We start from the raw sequence: 9,260 nt of genomic DNA on the forward strand, positions 1-9,260 counted from the left end.
ATTCAATTTCTCATCAATGCACACAGCCAGAAATTTTGAGTATTCTACCTTAGCAACGGACTTCCGTTCATAGTCTATATTTATCAATGGTGTTATGCCACTTACTGTACAGAATTGTATAAACTGTGTTTTCTCAAAATTTAGTGATAGTCCATTTGCAGAGAACCACTTAATAATTTTCTGAAAGACATTATTTGCAATTTCCTCAGCTGATTCTAGCTTCGTGGGTGTAATTACTATACTTGTATCATCAGCAAAAAGAACTAACTTTGCATCTTCATGAATACAGAGTGGCAAATCGTTAATATATATTGAGAACAATAAGGGACCCAAGACTGAACCCTGTGGGACACCATTCTTGATACCTCTCCAGTTAGAGGACTCTGCTGGTTTTTGTAGACTATCTGTACTGTTAATTTCAAGCTTCAGCATTCTACCAGATAAGTATGAATTAATCCATGTAGGTGGATATGTGCACTGTCCCACTCATGCCACAATACTTAAGCTTATCTAGAAGAATTTCACGAATTACATAATCAAAAGTCTTTGAGAGATCACAAAATATCCCAAAGGATGGTGTTCTGTTATTCATTGCATGTAATATTTGATCAGCGAAAGCTTTTTCAAGAATTTTGGATAAAGTTGTCAGAAGTGAGACTGGGCAGTAGTTGTTAGCATCAGACCTATCCTCTTTTTTATGCAATGGTTTAACAATAGCATATTTCAGTCTATCTGGAAAAATTCCCTGTTTCAATGAGCTACTATATATGTGGTTGAGAATCCTACTTATTTGTTGGGAACAAGCTTTTAGTACTCTGTTGGAAATGCCATCAATTCCATATGAATTTTTACTTTTGAGTGAATTTATTACTTTCCTGGTTTCATTAGGAGAGGTGGGTTGAATTTCAATTTATCAAATTGCGTAGGTACTGCCTCTTCCCTATACTGCCTTGCATTCTCTAATGAATAACTGGAACCCATTTTCTCTAGGACACTTAAGAAATGATTATTAAAAATGTTTTCTACTGCTGACTTCTTGTTAACAAACTTTTCATTGTGTTTGATAGAAATACAGTCTTCCTGTGCCCTCAACTGCCCTTTTCCCTTTTCACAATATTCCAAATTGTTTTAGTTTTATTATCAGTTGTGCTAATCTCAGACATAATGCACATACATCTGGACTTTTTAATTTCTTTCCTTAACACAGTGCAGTAGTTTTTATAATGATTCACTGTTTTGGGATCATTACTCCTCCTAGCTATAAGATACATTTCCCTTTTCTGTTTACAAGATATTTTTATCCCTTTAGTAAGCCATGGATTTTTACGCAGTTCCTTACAATTATATTTCATATATTTCACTGTTTTCTTAGGGAAGCTGTTTTGAAATATACTCACAAAGGTATCATGAAATCGGTTAAATTTTAAATTAGCATCGTGTTCCCTGTACACCTCATCCCAGTCTAACTGTTACAAGCTTTTCTAAAATTTTGAAATGTTAAATCGTTAATAGAATGCACTATTTTGGAGGACTGTTTTGCATTACTGTATGGAGCTATATCATATACCGTAACTAGCTGTGCATCATGATCAGACAGACCATTCTTAACAGGAAAAGTTTTTATTTGATTAAATTTATCTTGGTCTACGAAAACGTTATCTATCAGTGTGTTGCTTTCCTGTACCACCCGAGTGGGAAAATCAATAACTGATGTCATATTGAAGGAGCCAAGTAATACTTCAAGGTCAAGCTTTCTATCTCACTCTTTCAGAAAATCTACATTTAAATCCCCACAAACAATAATTTGCTTTCCTTTGTCTGACAGGTAGCACAACAAAGAACCCAAGTTTTTCAAAAATAGTTGCAAATTTCCCAATGGGAACCTATACATGGCTACAATTATAAAAAAAAGTGCCTTTATTTAGTTTAAGCTCACATGCACATGCTTCTGTGTGTTGCTCTACGCAAAATTTTTTAGTTTCCAAATTTTTCACACTATGACTGATTTTAACATATATGGCAGCTCCTCCTCTCTCCATAGTGTCTCTACTTATATGATCTGAAAGCTTATATCCACCTACATTTACCAATTCCATATCTGTGACCATATGATGTTCAGACAGGCATAGTACATCTATTCCACCCTCAGTTCCTAAATATTCTATACAAACAAGAAGCTCATCTACTTTGTTTTTTAATCCCCTGATATTCTGATGCAATATATTAACATTATTTTTTACTGTGCTTTTATGTGAATCTTGTGACATACTAACATTTTTCACTGTACTGTTTTGAGAATCTTGTGATATTTTCACATCTCTAGTACCTGCCTGTCTGAACTTTTCATTAAGCTTAATTTCAATCAACGTAGGATGATTGGATACTGGTCTTAAACTGAAAAAGAACTCTCATGAGTTTCAGTGCTCCCCCTTAAAGATTTTACTATCATCCCAGCCAATTTATCCTTCCCTTTCCCATTGAGGTACAGCCCATGTCTTGTGAAGCGCCACCTACCAATACCATCAACAGGAACCAAACCTATGCTTGACAAAGTAGTCGCCCGAAGCAGCTGATCTAGCTCCATATTGACCCTCCTGACAGAGCTGTTTAATTGGGGCCGGTCATACTGCATGAAAGCAGGAACCAAACCAACGTTTGTATGGTTCGTTGCAGATGCTATTTTTACCAGGTCACACTCGATATTGTAGCCCTGATCCCTATCAATACTGTTTCCCGTTCCATCCACAACCACAACATGATCCTACTTTGTAAAACCTTTGCACAATGATCCTACATCCTCTATCACTTGGCTAAGACATGCACTGAGGTTGAAAATACTTGTGACCTGGTACCTGTCACCTAATTTTTCCTGCAAAATCTGGCCCACGCCTCTTCCATGGCTGCTACCTAACAACAAAACTTTCCTCCTACTTTCTACTTTTTTTGCAACATTTGGTTTCGCAGTGAAAGTCTGTTGAGTGCTGACTACACTTACATCTCCTGAGCCTCTTCCTTTGCTGACTGAAGTAGCAAGGCAAATCTGTTGTTTGTGCCAATGATGAAACTGTCTGATACTGTTCTCTTTCTGTGGCTCCTGTTCCTTGCTACCACTTCCCACCTGTCTTCACCCTCCTCCCCCCTTAACCTCATCAGTTCCTCCCTAGCATTATCCAGTTCAGCCTGAAGGGCTCTAATCTTCCCTTCCTGTTCCGCTATTTTCCTATCCCTTGAACATAATCTGCAATACCATGGAAGAGACCCATTTACTTTCCCGATTCCCATGCCACTACATTCACTCCGATATAACCATCTGACACAACAGCTGCACAGAACTCCAGAACTGACTTTCCTAAGGCAGCTCAAACACTTCTCGCTCATGGTTGTTTACAATAATTTTTATAAAATTTATCTAGGCAATACAGTAACATTCTATTAATTACAGATCACAAAAGCCACTAAAGTTATGTGGAACACTAATATACGCGTATACTATTAATACAGTAACGTAATGCAGATAAACTAATGTTAAAAATCAAAACTTGTATACCCGAAAAATCAGGCCTAAGATCGTGTATGCGGGATACGTACTTTATGCGTTTTGAAAGGAAATAAAAGGTAGAACTTATAACCTTTAATTCCCCAAGTAGATACGGTACTACTAAAGACCTGTGTAATGAAAACAATCTAAATTCTTCACTTAATACGTAAAGAAATGTCTTAAATTTGTATGTAAACCTACGTCCAAAGTAAGCGAAAACCGGTCTTTATGTTGTTTTTGTTTTTGTTTTTTAGAGAAATACTTCAAAACGAGTGAAACCTTCAATAGATAATATAAAAGAGACTCTAATTAACTTCGTTATCGTATAATATTAACTTAATTGACAGTTATTATAGAATTAATCACTTATCTCGATGAGCTTAATATTCAAGCGTGTACGATCTGCGCCAGTGCTGACAACCCAATTAAACCATGATAGGCAGTGTGAATTGGCCTTAATAGAAAGACTGCGACAAGTATGAAATTACAGGAGTATTTAGCTACAATTCCCTTGGAATAAACAGACATTTAACAAAGATTAACAGTTTTTGTAGGAATGCACTGAGGCAACTAAATAATAGAAGACATTATGTTTTGCAGAAACGCTTTGTATACTTATACAATAAAGGGGAGTTTTGTTTGCTACACTTAGAATCAAACCAATTTATGAAAGCCGTTGCAGTTATAAATACTAAGAGAGCTGCCACCTAGGCATGAACTAAAAGCCAATTCACATTGTCCATCATGGCACCACCATGTCACAGCACCATCACATCAAGGTGTATTCACAGTGTCCGTCACATCACAGCATGTCAAGTCAATTCAAATCACAAGGTCTTAACTCACATAACTGTCCTCAACTGTTTATTTCGCAGGAATTGCAATCTTCACAATATGATTTTCAACTGTTTTTCTGTGTGAAGTGCACATACACAGTGTGGTAGCTTATGTACGTGGATATTTGAGTCCACTTTTACACAAAAATTATATTTAGTAGACTCAATTGGTTTGCAGCTTGCAGGGATAGCTTGTATATTAGAGAATGGTGAAAGAAGTGCAAAACAACATAAAAAAGTGCATGAGCCCGAAAAATGTTATTATGTGGTACAGAAGGGGAGTTTCACATATTGTACAAGGAGCTGGAAAAGAGGGATTTGCATTTTATGTTTGGAAAATGGAAGTATCAGCTTTTTCACTTGTTACATCAAATTGCACCCAGAATTACTAAAAGAAACACAGTGTTATGAGCTGCCATGACATGAAATTTAGTCCAGTGCCAATTTCTGTACAATAGTCATATCTCCCTCAATAGCTTTCCCTTTAAGACTGATAGGTTTTCTTTATGTCTTGTATTTGGCTTTTAATAGTTCACATGTCTTATTTGTACTGGGGTTAGCTAGTGAAACCACGTAAATATTGACCACTGATGCTTCCAAAATTGTTTCACACACAATCCAGTGTGCCATTTAACAATAAATATGCCTGCCACAAACACATATTTAAACAAATAACTTGCAGTGTTTGAAGGTTCCATGCTATTTGTTTCAGAAACACTGCAAATGCCTCACAATATATAAATAAATTCCACCTACTAATCAATCTGATTCTATCCATAGTACTTTTTTCTCTTCAAGCTGCATCCATACTACATGCTTGTCACTGTAAAATATTAAAGACTGTACCAGTATGCATAAAAATCCGCTTTATAAATGTAATACAGGGCAAGTAATATACCACACTCATGTCATACAATTTGGACTGCTGCCTTACTGCTTCAATTAATCTGTTGGCATTTATCATAAAGCTTAACAAAAGAAGTAACGAAATGAAACAATTTGATACCAAACAACTAACAAAAACCAACCGATGTTAACCACGAAAATCACAACTAAACGAAATATGGAGATCTGTGCATGGCCATATGTCAATAGGAAATGAGCTTGGGGGTCACGTGATCAACAACTAATGGACGATGTCAGCCATCAAAACTTTCTTGCCAAGAAACCTTGATGGTGCTGTGACATGACATGGCTGGATGGGACAGTCAGTGCCGATGCAAGCATTTGAAATGCATTGCAGAATGTTTTGATGGGATGGAACATGACATGATGTGATGACCAGTTTGAACTGGCCTTAAAATGTCAGAATCAATAAAACTGTTTCCCAGTGCAGAAGAAACTACTTCCACAATTGTTGCTACATCAGAGCCTGAAATATCAAATCTACATATATCATACTCTTCAATACAGACATGCTTAGAAGATGAAATAAAATAATCTTGTATAGGAAAATCTAGTGAAGTTCAAGAAGTTGCAAAGCATTAGAATCCATGCAAAATTAGCAAAGTGGCTATCAAAATAAGAATAAAAAACTTTCTGTAAAATTTAGTCCAGTGCCAATTTCTGTACAATAGTCATATTTCCCTCAGTACCTTTCCCTTTAAGACTGATAGGTTTTCTTTACGTCTTGTATTTGACTTTTAATAGTTCAAGTGCATAAATTCCTCTTTATTTTTGACAGATTGCCCCTTCTAAGTTCTTGGCTTGAGGAAATTGAGTTATAATAAGAATAGCCTGCCCCATATATATTGCAGAAATCAAGTGAAGACAATCAAGTATGTTTTAAGATCTGTTGGGTCCAGGTACTTAAAAAAGATCCTCTTGATTAATTATTAAGCCAGATCAGAATTGAAGGGAAAACAAGGAGGAGATGAAAAGAATTTTGAAAGTATTTCTTGAGGAATGCAGTGTAGCCTATGTAATTTCATTTATAAGTTTTGACTGTATTTACATTTATTTTATGATCATTCACGTCTCTTGATATTTACTAATGCTTTAGATGCAGTAACATAGTAGTTGCAGAGAAAAAGCATTAAAAACAAACATTATTCTTTACAATGTATGAGCATTAGGAGATGTTGGCCATCTCTCTTGCTGCTTGGAATGACAGAATCGCTGCAACTGTCATTATAGAACATTTTCACACCAAAGATATTGTGACTGTATTTGTTAGGTTGTGCTTTAACTTGACAATGTAAGTTTTCACAGAAGTTACTTTGAATAAATGCTGTGAGCTCCTTGTGGTCATCTGTTAGCATTGCTGACTGTCAATCATGGAACCCGTGTTACTGAGTTTTGCCCACACATTCTCACATGCACCTTCAGTTTCTATTTTGGTGGATCTGAGTTTCTTGTCTACTGCAATAAATACACCACCTCCATTTTTCATTTGCCTATCTTTGCTATACACACTCAAATTTTCCTGAAAAATCTCACTGTTACCAATTTCAGGTTTCAACTGCCTTTCTGTACCTAGTATTATGCGAGCTACACTGCTTTTCAGGAGCTCTACAGAATTTGTTGCTAGTGCTTAGGCAGTTAATCATGTATAAGTGTCATGGAGTTTTGTGATTTTTATGTGTGTTCTTGTGTTATTCTTATCTTAACGACAAGAAGCAGTTTTTAGTACAGTTACATTCAGTCTGTACAAAGACTCTGTGTCATCAAGCAACAAGCTTGTTATTTACAAAAAGACAGTTTTCATGTGCAATAATAAGTAACTTCACGCACCTGCAGGCTAGGTGACCAATCTACCAATGACGAATCTGGCAGTATAAATCACAACTTTATTTAATTTGTCGAATTATGTCATGAAGTCACAGAACTGCCATATGCTGCCAGAAATTATGACAGTGTTTTAGGCTGCTTCGATCATTTCAGCTGACATACGAACTCTGGTTAACATGATTTATATGTTTAATTAATCCAATTCTCACTTGACAACTAAAAGTAACCAGAGAACCATTAAAACTTGAGTAAACGTAAGGTAAACCCAGCTGGTTGACCAAAGAATAATATACATGTTCTCAATCACTGTCTGAATTTGCCACTTCCCATACAGTCCCCTCCCGTACCAGCTCCCCCCCCCCCCCCGCCCACCACCACCACCACCACCACCACACCCTGACAGTAGAGCAGAACTCTTGGATGTGTGGGTATTTATGCTGTACCCATCAACCAGCCCTTGCATAGGTTACCACTGTCTACGGCACTTCCTGTGGACTCATTCACTGAGTCACAGTTGATGCTGCTGTTGGCAAACCAGTTGACCTGTACAGTTGACTCAAGATTGACTCAAAGTCGCTGGTGTAGTATCCAAGATATCATGTTGTTGTGCAGGTGCACCTGGAGTTAACAAATATGCTGGTTTTTCCCATTCTCATAACACTGTTATTTGCTTGCCATTGTGCTTTATCTGCACCATATGTTCCTCAAGTTTTAACACCTGGAAAGGTCCAGCGTATTGGTGGTTGCAACAGTAGGCATACTGCATCTGTTCACAACATCACAAGAGAGTGTTTTAAGGTCCTTGTAGATGAACACTCTTTGATCTCCATGGTGCGACACTGGTGATGGGCGCAGCTTAACTATTTGGAGCTTGACTTGTTGCAGCATATATGGTATGTCTGTCTTCATTTTTGTCAATATCATCGAAAAAAAAACTTCGACGGCAGTCGCAGCTTGTCTCCATACACCATCTCTGCAGTAGATGCCCCAAGTGTTCAGTTTAAAGGTTGTGTGAAGCTCCACAAAAACTTTCTACGCCAGCACCCTGTGATCCCATTACTTGTAGAGTGGTAGCTGGTCATATAATGATGCTGGAACACACAGAATCTAGACAGTTACAGAAACAGTGTTGACTCAAATTGCTGCTGGCCTTGATCCGTGGTAACTTGGGCCGGACAGCTGAAATGGGAAATCCACGTTTTTAGATAGGTCCTTCCTGTCGTTTCTGCTGATATACCATCAATTGGAGTTACCTCTGCCGAGCAGGTCCCTAAGACGTCCCCATGATGGCGGAAGCAGGCTCACAAAGTCTAAGCGAACATGAGAGAAACGACTTCTTGTCCCTGGAAATTCTACCACTGGCTTGAATATACGTCTGCAACTTTGCACTGTTGATATGCTACTATCACTGTCGACCATTGGTGACTGTCTTTTTTAATACTGGGCCACACAACTTTCTCCATCAACAGTTAAATGGTGGCTTTTGCACAGGGATGGATGAGGTTTTGAACTGTCAAAAACAACCCTTCACAACATTCCGCACATGAACGGTGTAGGTCAGGGTCTAGACACGTCATACCTGCACTTTTTTGAGGTGCAAAGCTGTTGAGCCGTCATGGAAATATTGTTGCAGGTGCTTGGCTGTAGCTTATGCTGCCCTAATTTGATCGTAATTTATTGCAAAAGAAGTTGTCCCGGCTCTATAAAAGAAATCAGTCACTGCATTTTCTGCCCCTTTTATGTCTGTCATGAATTGCCGAATAATCCCTAGCTGGCAGAACTTCTGGGGTGAACAATCTTCCTTAACCTTGTTAAAAGTGGAAGTGAGTGGCATATGATCTGTGTAGATTGTAAATGGTCTAGCATCAACATAAGGATGGAAGTGTAGCTTCATAAATAGCCAGCAGCCTTCAATTGCACACACTCCAATCAGTTTTGGGCCTCTGTCAGCTTCCAGGAGTAAAACCTCAAAGGATTCCAACTATTGTTGACAAACTGATGGAGATCTGCTACAATAGCGTGCTGGCTGGCATTCCATAATTGTCATTAATAGTGCTTTATCGACTGGGCGAGATAAGAAGGGTTGCATTTTGCAAATTAATGCTTATCTTTTCAGAGCCGTGTTGCATCATGGGTGTCCATGACAGGAGATGTCC

Source organism: Schistocerca piceifrons, chromosome 2 (genome assembly GCF_021461385.2).
Source record: "Schistocerca piceifrons isolate TAMUIC-IGC-003096 chromosome 2, iqSchPice1.1, whole genome shotgun sequence".
NCBI classification, from domain to species: domain Eukaryota; kingdom Metazoa; phylum Arthropoda; class Insecta; order Orthoptera; family Acrididae; genus Schistocerca; species Schistocerca piceifrons.